Source organism: Sceloporus occidentalis, unplaced genomic scaffold (genome assembly GCF_023333645.1).
Source record: "Sceloporus occidentalis isolate IW3139 unplaced genomic scaffold, rSceOcc1.0.p SCAF_2, whole genome shotgun sequence".
NCBI lineage: Eukaryota > Metazoa > Chordata > Lepidosauria > Squamata > Phrynosomatidae > Sceloporus > Sceloporus occidentalis.
Window position 1 is genome coordinate 8,110,769 of NW_028316982.1, and position 14,816 is coordinate 8,125,584.

The 14,816-nt window shown below is 43.2% G+C and overlaps 1 protein-coding gene across 2 annotated transcripts in view; it reads right to left on the reverse strand.

Annotated features, from left to right (window-relative positions):
* Positions 1 to 14,816, reverse strand: part of FGF12 (fibroblast growth factor 12) — a 287,001-nt gene that overhangs the window by 201,324 nt on the left and 70,861 nt on the right. Inside the window, exon 3 of one of the 2 annotated variants that reach the window (XM_089508687.1) lies at positions 10,669 to 10,743. The exons of the other annotated variant lie outside the window; for it this stretch is intronic. The gene's annotated coding sequence lies outside the window, so the exon portion shown is untranslated. The remainder of the gene's footprint in view (positions 1 to 10,668; positions 10,744 to 14,816) is intronic. 2 annotated transcript variants of the gene reach the window in all.

Here is a 14,816-nt window from a genome sequence, read left to right on the forward strand (position 1 = left end):
TTGGATCTAGCTGCCTTAAAGTTCAGATTAAAACTTGGAATGGATGCATTGCAGCATTAAACCTCCAGCCACCGATGATGGAAGCAGCAGCTGAGAGAAGACACATGATATTGTCATCTTTGTGTGCCAGGAGCAGAAAACTGGAGCTTTGAAGGGTGGACTTGGAAGCTCCATGGGGTTATTCTTCCTGTGTGTGCCAGGTCTAGTGTGCTCCTCAAAACTACTCCATCTTAATCATCCCCTAAATCAGCAATTATATATTCACTTCAGGGAAATCCTGCCTTTCTTCCAACATGAGACCCATGTTGGTTCACAACAAATTAAGACCAAATACAGACAAAATAATGGCTAAATCAAAAAAGCTACCTAAGGCATCAGACTCTGCTTTCCAAAGAGTTCCAGCAATTCTTTTCAAATCCACATGAAAAACCCAAAACAGATATGCCACCATGACAGTGGTTTCTCCTCACAGCTATAGCCTGCTAGCCCAGCCTTGGCTCTTCTGACAGAAATCTTGGTCAGAGGTCTTCCCAGGCCCATCTTTTCTTGACCCTCTGAGGCCCAAGTCTGTGTGTATGTGTGCCTTCAAGTTTCCAGTTAACTTACGACCTGTGAATTTCAAAGGCTTTTCTTAGGCAAGAAATCCTCAGAGGTGGTTTTCCCAGTTTTTCCTCTGAAACAGAGCAAACGGCACCTGGCGTTGGGTGAGAAAGTATTTCAAGCATTTAATTTTTTCTTTCTGAATACCTAACTAATGTAATTCTGCGGGATAAATTCTTTGCATCTATTTCTGTCTTTGTCCCACTGGCTTTCTGCACATGGCTCTAACAGTGAGAGACTGTGTCCAGAATCAGTGTCACAGATAAGATAATAAGAACAATTTTGAAACTAACTGTCCTACCCTAAGAACATCCGTTCGATGATGCCACAAAGACTCTGTTCTCTTTAGAGATAAGACATGACACACATGCAACTGGGAAGTGAAAACATCAGCTATGTTCAAATACTTTCTGCCCTATTTGTGCCACTCTGAAACCTTTATAAAATGCTACCACTGTGAAATAAAGTTGGCCCACCAGAGGCACTGCTGTAAGTTAATAATATAATAATAAAGATTTATTTATAGCCTGCCCAATCATGAAGGATCCGGGCGGGTTACAACAATAAAATACATCAATTACAATAGAGTTAAAAATCAAACCCTAGACCTACCACCCCCCCCATACCCAGTACTAAAACAGAATTAAACAATAATAGTATAAAAACATTAAAAACATTAAAAGCATTTAAAAAGGCAGAAACATAGGCAGGGAAGAATAGACAAATGAGGGGACAATATCTCTATATCTGGGGAGGGTAACTAAGTTGGAAAGGCCTGCTGGAAGAGATCCGTCTTGAGTGCTTTCTTAAAAGCTGTCAGAGTGGAAATGTGACGGATCTCCTCCGGCAGTCGTTCCATAGTTTAGGAGCAGTAGTAGAGAAGGCCCTCTGGGAAACTGATGTTAATCTAGATTTTTTTGGCTGTAGTAGATTTCTTCCAGAGGACCTTAGTGTGCAGGACGGACAATAGGGAAGAAAGCGTTCCCTCAAGTACTCTGGGCCCAAGCCATGTAGGGCTTTAAAGGTGATCACCAACACCTTGTACTTTGCCCGGAAACTAATAGGCAGCCAGTGCAGGGACTTCAAGACCAGTGTTATATGGTCATTCCTAGAAGCTCCTAGAAGTTGAAGTGAAAGCAGTTTTGTTTTTCTGTGGATCCTTTGGCCAAAGATTGTGTTACCTTCCTAGCTAGGTTCAGGGCTCAATCCAGCTCCTCCATGTCACACTGGAAGGATTCTGTAGGGCTACCCAACACTGGGATTCCTTGGCAGTCTCCCATCCAAGTACTGACCTTGCTTAGCCTCCAAGACCAAACAGGATCTGGTGCCTTTAGCTTATTAGGTCCCGTGTTATATTGTTTGTTTACGTGCCTTCAAGTCACCTGTTGTCCTACGGTGATCCCATGAATTTCACAGAGTTTTCTTAGACAAAAAAAATTCAGTATTGGTTTTGCCAGTTCTTTCCCCTGAAATAGAACCTACAGCGCCTTGCCTTCATTGGTGGTCTCCCATCCAAAGACTAATCAGGGCTGATCCTGCTTAGATTCCAAGACCAGACAGGATCTGGTGCTCCTAATGGTATTTAGACCCTGTGTTATATTGTTTGTGTATGTGCTTTCAAGTCGCTTGTTGATTTATGCTGACCTAAGAACTGGTTTTGCCAGTTCCTTCCTCTGAAATAGAGCCTACAGCCCCTGGTCTTCATTGGCGTTCTCCCTTCCAAGGTCTAACCAGGGCTGACCTTGCTTAGATTTCAAAATCAGATGAGATCTGGTGCCTTTGGGGTATTCTAGAAGATGGAGGGGCAGATACTTCTGCAAATTAAGCCCAAGAGCGTCTATATGCAAACTGGTTCCCCCATTCAGCAGGGTCCTACTCTTTGGGCATATGGGACACCATCCACTCAACACCTTTCCCACCCAGTATGGAAAACCAAGGTGCACCGGGAAGGAGGTTGAGTATTAAACAGCACAGAGTCTGGATTAAAACTCAGATGAGATAAATTCCTCCAGTAATGCAGCAGCCACAAGCCAACAACAGCTACTCAAAATCCCTGTCTTTCTAGCTGCTCCTGAAATTGTAACACTCCATGAAAAATTCAGACCATGATGTCACACTTGCAGTGAATTCCTAATTGATGAATCTGCCTTATTTTGGGCGGGAGCGGGGGAGAAGCTTCCTTGGATTGTGAGCATTTTTAACAGATACGAAAAATCAGCAAAGAGGGAGAAAACACAGAGATGATTTTACAAATCCATTCATCATTTAAAAATACCTTGGCAGCTCTCTGGCTCTTGCAACCAAGCTGAAGTCTAAATAATTTTTTTCAGAAGGGGGTGCAGAGAGGTGAGGAAGGAGTACTACAAATCCTAGAATTCCACAGGAAGAAGCCATGATGGTTGAAAATGGGATTAAAACACTATAATTGTGCATTGTAGAAAGGCTGCATCTTCATTTTACTAGATCATGGGTTGATAGAAAGAGCTGGAAGAGACTCCAGCGGGCATCTTGTGTACCCCCTTTCTGCCATGCAGGAAGACACAATCAATGCACTTCTGACAGGTGGCCACCCAGATTCTGTTCAAAAACCTCCAAAAAAGAGCCCTCTGCATTAACATGGAAATGGTTGGGTTTGGAGGGTGCAGTTGAAAAAAGGTGTGTTGGGGTTATTTTCGTGTGTTGGTCGTTACCTATAAAGCCCTATATGGCTTGGGCCCGAGTTACTTAAGGGAGCACCTCTCCCTACATAATCGGCCCCGCACCCTCAGAACAACGGGGAAACTTTTACTTGACTGTCCCAAGGTAAAACTAGCAGCAACTCATCGGAGGGCCTATACGGCAGCAGCCCCTACCTTCTGGAACGCACTCCCAGAAAAGATCCGACTCTCTTCCACAATAGAAGCCTTTAAGAGGGTATTAAAACCCACCTCTTTCAAGTAGCTGTCCCTCCTGACTTTGTTTAGATGAGGTAGTCCCCCCCATAACTGAAGGTTTTAATGGTATGTATATAGCTCAGGTTTTTATGCAATCTGTATGAAACTGTGATTTGTAATTAACGAAATATTTTATTGTTTTGTACTGTGGCATGTGTCACACAATTGTTGTACTGTACACCACTTTGATCTACAGGAAAGGCGTTATATAAATACAGTTTTTATTTTTATTATTATTTATTACTGCACGTCTACAGTGAATTCTGACCTCTGCAATGACAAAGAAGTGCATTGTGATGGTGTTTATCCAACAAACATAATCATAATTCACCAAGAAGGGCCCAAGAAGAGCCAGTGTGCTATCATAGTTTGAGTGCTGGACTACAACATTGGAGATCAAGGTTCAAATCCCTGCTCAGCATGGAGATTCACTGGGTGGGAAAGTCACACTCTCTCAGTCTCAGAGAAAGATAAAGCAAATTCCTTCTGAACAGATCTTGCAAAAAAAAAAAACTGTGATAGGCTTGCTTTATGGTTGCTGTAAGTTGAAAAGTTGAAGGCACACAACAACAAATTCACCAACACGATGGCAGTCATGGCCTCCTTCCCCTTCCCCTTCCAATGGACAATGGGCAGCCCTGGAAGAGCTCACATGGGCCAGATCTGGTGTTTGTTGTAGTTAACTACCTTTGAATCATCTATTACCCATGGTGACCCTGTGGATGAAACCCCTTTCAGACTCTCTGTCCTCCTCTGCTCTGCTTAGATCCTGTAACGTCATGCCCATGTCTTCCTTAATTGAGTCCATCCATCTAGAATGCTTTCTACTTTCTGCCACATTTCCTAGCATTATTGGCTTTTCAAAAGCCAGAAATCTCCCTGGAAGCCAAGATGACTAATTGAGGCTGTCATACTTTGGCCACATCACAAGAAGACATGACTGTTTAGAAAAGACAATGATGCTAGGAAAGGTGGAGGGAAGTAAAAAGAGGGGAAGGTTGCATGCTAGATGGCCAGATCTCCCCTGTCTTAAAACAAGATTCCATATCTGAGGACAATTCCAAGTGCTGGTGCTTTGAGCAACTTCACTGACGGGTAGCCTGCTAGAGAGATAAGGCCTTGAAGGCTATTCTCCAAGCCCTCCAACTATCAGACGTGGAGTGGTGGAAAGCCAGGAAAAGGACCACTTTTGTGTGATGACTTTTCTGTGGTGAAAAGGACCATGAATGAGACGATCAAGAGCGCCTGCTATCAGCTCCGGCTGATACGCCAGCTGCGCCCTTTCCTGGAAGTAAAGGACCTAGAAACTGTTGTACATTCACTGGTAACTTCATGACTTGATTTCTATAATGCACTCTACATGGGGCTACCCTTGTGCCTAGTCCAGAAACTTCAACTAGTGCAAAATATGGCAGCCAGGCTGGTCGCTAGAAAAACTAGGAGTGACCGAATAACACCCATCTTAAAATCTTAAAATCTCTTCACTGGCTGCCTATTAGTTTCCAGGCACAGTACAAGGTGTTGGTTATAACCTTTAAAGCCCTACATGGCGTGGGTCCAACCTATTTGAGGGATCGCCTGCTCCCATATAATCCGCCCCGCACCCTCAGGTCCTCTGGGAGGAATCTATTGCAGCCTTTAAAAACCAGACTAACTGCTACCTCCCAGAGGGCCTTCTCTGCAATTGCTCCCAGACTATGGAATGGTCTGCCGGACGAGATCCGTCAAATTGCCAGCTTAGACAGCTTTTAAAAAGCTGTCAAGACGGATCTCTTCCGGCAGGCCTTTCCTGCCCGGCCACAGAATGATTGCCCCCCACATCATGTATCAGCCCACCGTTCTGTCCTCATTATATTTTTATTGTGTTTTTTTAATAGTGTTTTTAATAGATATTTTAATTGTAACATGTTTAATCCTGTTTTAAGGGGGGGAATTTGGGACATAATGTTGTAAATGTGGATATTTTAATATGTTGTGAGCCGCTTTGATTGTCTCGTCACAGAAAAGCGGGATAAAAATAAAAGTTTCATTTTTATTTATTTATTATTTTGTGAAGACCGTTAAGTCCGAAAGCAGTGGAGCTGGTGGTCTCCCTGGCATGGGGCAGTAAAGCCTGCTCTTGGTTTTAAAGCTTTCCCTGATGCTGACTCTGGTTTTTTGGAGTGTAGTTGCTGTTCAAGGGGCTGAACCTATTCTGGGAACAGATTTCAACACCATGGACAGTTCCTTTCAAGTTTTGTGCTGGAAACCAGAGTCAGTTCTTTCATGCCTCTGCTGTTGCGTTCCACTGCTTAGGACACTGCTGGTTTGGTAGACATTTCTCTGGCTGCACCTTGTTTCTGATTGTTGGAAGCCATTTTGAAGGTGTTGGGAGTAAAGAGACAGGGTACAACAATGTACCTAACAGGTAAATACACTGCAGCCCATGCAAACATGTGGGGGAAGCACTGGCCCAAATGGCACATCTTTAAGGTGGTAGTGCCAGCATGGCACCATGATTTGCATGCTGGATTACAACTCTGGATACTAGAGTTCAATTCCCCGCTTGGCTATGGAAATCCACTGGGTAACCTTAGACAAGTAACTATCGCTCAGCCTCAGAGGAAAGCAATGACAAGTTCTGCTTAATAAATCTTGACAAGCAAACCCCATGATAGGTTCACCTTAGGGTCACCATAAGTCGGAAACAACATGAAGGCACACAACAACAACAACTTCTACAACAATAAACCAAATAGTAGTTTTGCTTATGAGTAAAGCTCTCTACATTCGTTGACTCTTGCCTCTCACCTCTGAACAAAAGACAAAGAGTATTATATTGCAAGTTACACACTTTGTAGACCTGAACCCTGCTGAATCAGTGGGTCTCCTCCAAATGAGACTAGGAGGTTTATCACACGGAGATTTTTAGAGCTTTTACAGGTCAGTTCCGACGCGACTGCACTTCCAACAATGCGCATTCACGTCAGAATGTGAATGTGTTATCAGACGCCATTCCTTTCTATAAGAGTTCCTTGCGAGGTGCTTCTGCAATGATTCCAGTGAGCTATCCCATCATCCCCTGTCTTTTCCTGCATCCTGATCCTGGCCCCAGGGATCCCCAGCAAGCTATCCCATCATCCTCTGCTTTCTCCTGCATCCCGATCCTGGCCCCAGCAACCCCCAGTGACCTATCCCATCATCCCCTGCCTTCTCCTGCATCCCAATCCTGGCCCCAGTGACCCCCTGCCATCCATCCCATCATCCCCCAGTTGCTCTTGCATCCCCATCTCACCCTCTCTGCCAAACTGCCATCTATCCCATCATCCCCTGACTGCTTCTTCACCCCGATGAAGGATGACAGCTAAGGAGGGGGCAGGGAAGGAGGACAGCATCCAGAGCCCCACTGAGCATGTGCAAGGGTGTTGAATTGCTGAATTCTCCAGTGTGGTAATACAATGTGCACTCACTCCACTTTGCTTGAATCCGCATCACGTGACTTGCTTGGAATAGAACTGACTTTGCTTCCCCCTCAACACAGAAGGGCAACAGAAAGGCAACCAGGTGTGGTAAAACATCACATTTTAACCTTAATTCGCATTGCTAGACAGGAGTGACTCTGGATCCGGTGTGAAAAAACATCACGCTTTGCATTGCTAGAACAGGAGTGACTGCGGATCTGAGCTGCAACCCCCCCCACACACACACGTGTGATAAGGTCCTAACCCATAGGAGTCAGGCCTCAATTTCCTTTCTTCACTTTTCATTTGGCATGTGAGAACATTCTGACTAGCAGAATTCATTCCCTTTCTCTGGTTTTCATGGGGCTTGTTAATTTTGGTGAGCAGAGCATAGAAAGTCTTGGGGAGATCTTGTCCCTCTTTTTCTTCAAAAAGCCATTAAAGGGAAGAGTTTAGAGAGACAAAGCAAAACTCCTTTCCCTCTTAATGGGCTCCTTTCACACTTTCCCCATTAACTCCCTGGGTGTTTTCCTTTTTGCTGATTCTTTCCTTCTTTGGTCAATTGGTGCACAACTTTGCTAACTGGCCAAACACAATCTGTTCAAATAAATTCCCCCCCCCCCAAGATACATTGCCTTATTTACTTAAATAGCTCAATGAAAGGTCCATGGGGTAGAGCTGGGGGGGCGGGTACTAAGTCATCTCTGTCAGACTGACATAAGGGTTAACACAATGCACCCATGACATTTGTGCAAAGCATGCCTTTTGATGCCAGAAAACCAAGGCAAAAATGCTGCTCTTGCTCTAAGAAAAAGTAGAAGGAACTCACACAGAGCAGGTGAATCTCACAGATGGAACAGGCTCTACCATTAGTAAAAGCAAATCAACCACCTCAAGTGGCAGAGACTGAGGAGTTGGCACTGGCAGCTCACCTACCCTCAAGCAACTCCTCCAGAACTCCCCCCAGGTTGTTTGCCTCTTCACAAAGACAGAGCTCTGTGTACCACAAGGGCATGCCCTCTATCTCCCCAAACAGCCTGATCCCTTGGGCACATGCTTAGCAGACCATATCCAGTTGCCCAACTGATGTAAGCCCAAATGGCTTCTCTTCATCAGGGGAAAAGTGATGAAAGCCACTGAGTGACTTTGGGCATGTCGCACTCTCTCAGCCTCAGGGGAAGGCAATGGCAGACCTCTAACAACAACAACAACAACAACAACAACAACAACAACAACGTTAATTTGCCTTTTAACTCAAGCAGAAAGATATTTTGAGTCAGCTTTTGGCAGAAGAGTGCCAGGTTTTCATGCCCAAGTCCAGCCCCGAGGTTGCCAGCATGTGTGTGACCATCTTAGGTCCTCCAGCTCTAGGAAGGGGTGTAGTTGGTGTGACAGCCAAAGCTGTAGTTGGTGTGACAGCCAAACCTGGCCATTGTATCTATCTGAGCTGATGTTTGGAGCAACGAATCCAGAAGCACCTCCAAGGAATGAACAAAGACTTTCAGGAGAAGTATATCACAAAATTATAGTCATAGAGATGGATGAAACCTCAAGGACCATCAAGTCCAACCCCCTGATATGTTGAATTAACTGAGTACAAACTACTTTGATATTTTGAACTCAATTTGCAGCAATTGAAGCAAACTGAGAATAAAGGAGGAACATGGGGAGGGGGGAGAGAGAAAGTGGGAAGGCAGAGGATGAATCAGGACTCTCCTTGCCAAATCAGGACAATTGGAGGGTATGCAATTGAACTAACCTAAGAACAAAGGGGGGAAAGTCGGAGGAGGCAAGATAAACTGGAACATTTTAAAAGCAGCTGAGAATGTGGGACACCTTAGGATTAACCAGGATTCTCCCTGCCAGTTGGTGGGTATGAAAAGGGAGTGTAACGCAACTACTTGAGTACAGTTTTATGATCAACTACACTATGGAAAGACTATGTGTGGATTTGCACTCAAGTAGATTTACAGTATGGATGCACCATGTGTTATTGGCCAAAGGCACTATTAAGCCATGGAGGCTAACAGCCAGTGCCAGAAGCAAATTCTATAAATGTTTTGAATGCCTTTTAAAAACCATTTAAACTCTTGGCTATCCCTGCAAGCCATGGCAGTGGATTCTGTCAGTGGAAACTCCCTGTTGTGGGTCAAGAAAGCATTCCTTAATTGGTCCTCATTCTGCTTTTTGGATGTTGTTGTTTCCTCCAAAGGCCCTCTTTCATAGTCCAAGAGATCCCTTTGCCAATTTCAGCTAACAAGCAAAGCTGGCCAGAATTCCAAGGCTGCCTCTTCTCCATGGCTATAGACAGAGAAAGGCCATGTCTAATTCTCCCATCCTTTTGCTGAGGAACTGAAATTGCCAAGCCTGACTTGTAGTTGACATTCATTTATTTATTGCAGCAAACTCTTAGCTACAAGCTGGCCAGAATGTTATGTATAAAGCAGGTTTCCCTTTTTGTTACAGTTCCCTACACCCCAATTGATATTTCTTGAATTGACAAAACATGACTTATTTATGTTTTGCAAATCCACACATGAGGCAACTTGCCCAAAATTCTGAGGCTGGAAAACTGTGTCCTTGTTTTAAAAGCTATCACTTCCTCCTGTTTATGATTTGGACCAGAAACCTACTGGTGCCTAGCACATACATAAACTCCCCTAAAGAAGTGGTTGGAGATTTTTTGACAAAGGCAGAATATCAGATTTCATTTTAATGGTGTGGAAATGGAGTTGCATATGCAGTGTCTCTGTGCATATAGGTGCACATGTGTGTTACTGTAGATGCACATGTACATTCAGTTGTGCATTTGGTTGCACAACACTCCCATTCAACACAAGGGTTGCACAGTACAATCAATGTGTGAATCCATATGCAGAGATTTATGCTATGCAACCCCAGTCTAGATAATTAATCAGTAGCCCAGTGGCCTGGAGGTTGTGGTGATGACTGGTTGATCAATGCAGCCAAATTGCTAAATGGTGCTGGTTACAGAAAACACACACTTCCCTCATTGCAACAGCTTCAGTGTCTGCTAGTCCATTTCCAGAAACAATTCAAGGTGCAAGGTGCTATATGGCTCAGGTCTAGGCTAGCTGAAGGACTATATTTTCCAATATGAGCCCACCTGTGTTTTGTGAGCTTCTGGAAAGGCCTTTCATTCACTCACAGACTGTGAGAATTGCAGTCCAAAAATGCCACAGAGTGGCTGAAAAGCTGAGTGTGATACCAGTGGCACACAATCAAACATATAAAGATGTATACATAAACATGCCTTGGGCATAGGTAGTCTCCCCATGCACTCTTTGTTGTTGTTGTTGTTGTCATTATGTGCTTTTAGGTTGTCTCCAACTTATGGTGAACTGTTCCTATACAGGGTTATCTTTGCCAGACTGATTTAGAAGAGGTTTACCGTTGCCTTCCTCTGAGGCAGAGAGAGTGTGACTTGCCTAAGATCACCTAATGGGTTTCCAGGGCTGAGCAAGGGTCTGAACCCTGCCCTCCCTGAATCCTAGACCAAATGTCAAATCACTACACCACACTGGCTCCACATGCAAAGTCAGGCATTAATTGTGCTACATCACATTTGTGTGCTGAACTGAGCGAAGATCTCGAACATGCAACCACACACACAACTCAATGCAAAATAAGCCTCCACGTACCAGCTGCAATGTTCAACCATGCACAATGCATACCTCTGCTTCATCAACCTTGATGGATGCTCATCATCAGAGAAAAATGACAAACCACTTCCATAGAGGAACTTCCTCCTGCATTAGAACACCAAGAAAATCCTGGCCTAGATGTTTTCCTTGAAAGGGAACATTTCCAGCCCCTTCATCATTTTGGTTGCTTCCTACACCTTCTTCCAGCTCTACAACATACTTTTCACATTATCTCTCCCCCCCCCCCCCCTTTCAAGTGTGAAAATCAGAACCATGCACAGTATTCTGATTATGGATCCACCACAGGTTTGTATGAAGGCACTGTGATACTGTCAGGTGTGTTTTCAATTCCCTTCCCAATTCCTAGTGTAGAAATTGAGTTTTTTATAGGTGTAAACCTGGTCAGATGTTTTCACTGACCTCCAAGATGTCCTTCTTTGAGACTAGTGATCATTTCCCCTTCCTCATCGCCATCCCTGTGTATGCAAAACTGGATTTATCAGAGAGTCACAAATCTTTTTTTGCTTATTCCAAACATTTGATTTGCTATCTTGCACATTTTTTAAAACATATGTACTTCCTTCTCCTGAAATTGCAAGCTTTCAGTTTCAATGTATTTATTTTCTCCTTCATAAATGCTGAATTTGAAACTGGCAGCTGTGTCCAACCTGCTTCCTCTCTTCACCTAACTGACCAACCTTTACAAGTTTCTTTTTTTTTTCCTGAACAAGACTCACCTGTAGACTTTGTTCGGATGAGCTACACTTTACAACTACATGCGGATGTCCCGTGACCACTCAACGTAGGACCTTATCACATGGGGGACATAGAGCAAAATTGGGGGTTTAAACAGCGATTATCCTATGCAAAACATGATATCGCAATTAAGATTTTCACACGTCGTCACTATTAAACAGGCAATAAACAGCAAAAAAAGCATTCACGGGGAAATCCCAAAAATGATTTGTTGTTGTTTATTGCCTGTCAAATAGTGATATGTGCGAAAATCTTAAATGTGATATTGGACATTACAGGCTAAATATATACATTTCTGTAAGAAAGCAATATTAAGTTTCTTTTTTTAAAAAAAAAAGACATTACATGAGCAACAATAGACAATGATCATCATCAGCAACAACAACAATTTCTTTCCTACTTCAAACCTCTAACAAGCTAACAACACTAAACTTGTCACTCTTAATCAATGCACTTTCTAATTTATATATATATATGTGTGTGTGTGTGTGTGTGTGTATATATACTGTGACGATCTCATCACACAGATACTAGTCACAATGAAAATCTAAACATTTGTTCTAGCCCAGTAGTGTAATTACAGTTTCTTTAAATAGTTAATAAATTGCTCCAAGTCCTTCCAAAATAAATCTATAGTGTTTCCTTGGACTAATTTGGTTAATTTGTCCAAATCTATATATTTATGTATTTTATTTTTTTTCCATTGATTGTAGTATTTATTCAATAAAACTATAACCATATGAAAGCAATAAATTAGACACGAACTGCTCTAAACACAAGTTTCAAAGACACTGAGCTTCAGACACAACAGTCAGGAATTATGGGAGCTGAAGTTCAATTCATCTGGAGCACCAAAGACTTGGAACCACTGATATCTCCATGTTGCAGATATCGCAATATTTGCAGTGTCTGAAAGTGACAGGCACACAGTTTCCCTCCCAACCATAAGTGCTATCTAGACAGGCAGCCTTGTGAGTTACTTGTTCACCCATCCCTGTGCATAAAGCAAAACAGGAACATTCAGAGGTGGGATGGGGAACACATATATAACAAAAGCATCATCTCCAAAGGAGTCCATCCAGACCTCATTTATGCTCTCTGCTCATGGTCAGCCTTTGTAGGATACAAGGACACCCTGACAAGGCCCAGTTCTCCTCACTTGAAGCAGTCTTAGCTCCAGTTCTTGGCACCACAGCTTAGAAGGATACTGACAGGCTGAAACATTTTCAGAGGAGGGAAACCAAGTTGATCAGAGGTCTAGAAACCAATAGCCTTATGAGGAATGATTGAGGGATATGGCTGTGTTTAGCCTGGAGAAGTAAAGTCTGAAAAATGACAAGATAGCTAATTTAAATATCTGAAGGGATTGTAGATGAAACAAGCTTGTTTGTTGCTGTTTCAGGGGGATTTAGATTACCAGAAAGGAGATGCTAGCTGAACATTTTGCTGTTGTTCCATGGTTACAAGCTGACTCCAATTTATGGTTACTATTTGTTGTTAGCCCTTGAGTGCCTTTAAGTTGTTTCTGACTTATGGCAATCCTAAGACAAACCTATCATGGGGTTTTCTTGGCAAGTTTCTTCAGAGGATCTTTGCTATTGCCTTCCTCTGAGGCTGAGAGTGTGACTAGCCCAAGGTCACCCTGGACTGAGGAGGAATTCAAACCCTGGACTCCTGGGATTCTACTCCAGCTCTCCAGCCATTATACCACAGTAGCTACCTACACTTTAGGAAAAACTTTTTCCTGGTGACAAGAGCTGTTCAGCAGGGGAATTGGACTATCTCAGAAAATGGTAGGCCTCCTTTCATTGGATTTTTTAAAACAGAAGTTAAAAGTTTTAAACAGAAGTATAGTTGACTATATGTCAACCTCATGTATAAGTCAAGGGCATACTTTGAAGCAAAAATTTTGGATTTTGATATGATTTGTAGATAAGTCGCGGCTAAAACTTAGGGGTATGTGACAATGGATGTGAATGATGAAGCAATGGAAAGCAATGCCAAAGAACTTACAAAATCCCAGCAGGCATAGTTATTTGTGCTCATAATAAAAGGCTGGACGAATGAGAGAGTACATTAGAGTCGGTGCTTGCAGGAGGAATCACACTCTTGCCTTTCACCGAGGCATGGTTCCTTTTTTAATAACAGTTAAAGTACAGTATTAACATTGACCCATAGATAAGTTGACTCAGGCTTTTCGGGGTCAATTTTCTTGACTAAAATTTCTAGACATACATGGGCATATAAAGTTGAGGTTGTTATACTTCAGCTACATCATGTGAAGGCATGAGTCACTGGAAAAGACAATAATGCTAGGAAAGGCGGAGGGATGCAGAAAGAGAGGAAGACTGCATGCTAGATGGATGGACTCTATTAAAGAGGTCATGGATAGGAATTTGCAGGATCAGTGGAGGATAGGAGGACTTGGAGATGTCTCATCCACAGGGTCACTATGAATCAGGATGAACAAATATATAGTAAATCGTTTTTAAAGAAGGGCATTTTGGCTCCGGAGGTTGGCACGTATGACCCTAAGGGTTCCTTCCAGTGCTACAATTCTGTATTTTGGTGGATGAATGAACAAGAATTGCACTCCTGGTCAGGCAGTTCTGGTGAAAATGAAACACAAAGTAACATGCAGTCACTAGAGGCCTTTTGCACTCTGCTTTTATCCTTCTGAGCTTGACAACAAAGGTTTACTTGGCTATGCCTCTCTCTCTCACCACTAGAAGGTAGCAAAGGCTGGAAGAACACAGCCGGCATCCTGCTAGGATTTTGCTCCTGTCGTTATATCTAAGCCTCTTTGGCTGAGGTTTGCCCAGAAACATTTATCTTCTGTCTTTTCCTGCCACCTTTTGCAAGCAAACAAAATTCACTGGGGTGATTAATTGTCTCCAACTGGAATTAATTTTCCTAGGCAAGGAACACATGGACGGGACTTGTACTTCTCCCCAGAACTTGCCCAAATCCTTAAAGGTGGTGGGGGTGGGGATAAGGAATGTCCATCTAGGCCACTGATGCGCAAATTTTTGTCCTCCAGATGTTTTGAACTTCGGCTCCCAAAATTTATGACCAGGCTGGCAGGGACTTTTTGAAGTAGAAGTCTAAAAGATCTGGGGGACCAAAGTATGGGAATCCTTGATATAGGCCTTTCCATTGCCTCTGAACCCTCTTTGGTAACATTTGTCCATTCGGCTTCAGGCTTGAAAAGGCTTACCATCCAACAGAGACAAATAACATGGGGACATTTTGTTCCCCTTGAACTCTTGGAACTAACCCAACAACACCAAGGATCTGGAAATTTGCAGTTTTTCCACATTCACAGGGGTCTTATGCCCCTAACTGCAGTGAATGTGGTGGGCCTACTGTATAACTTTATGCTCATGGAGCTATGTGATACTTGGGCATTAATAAGTTGCAAC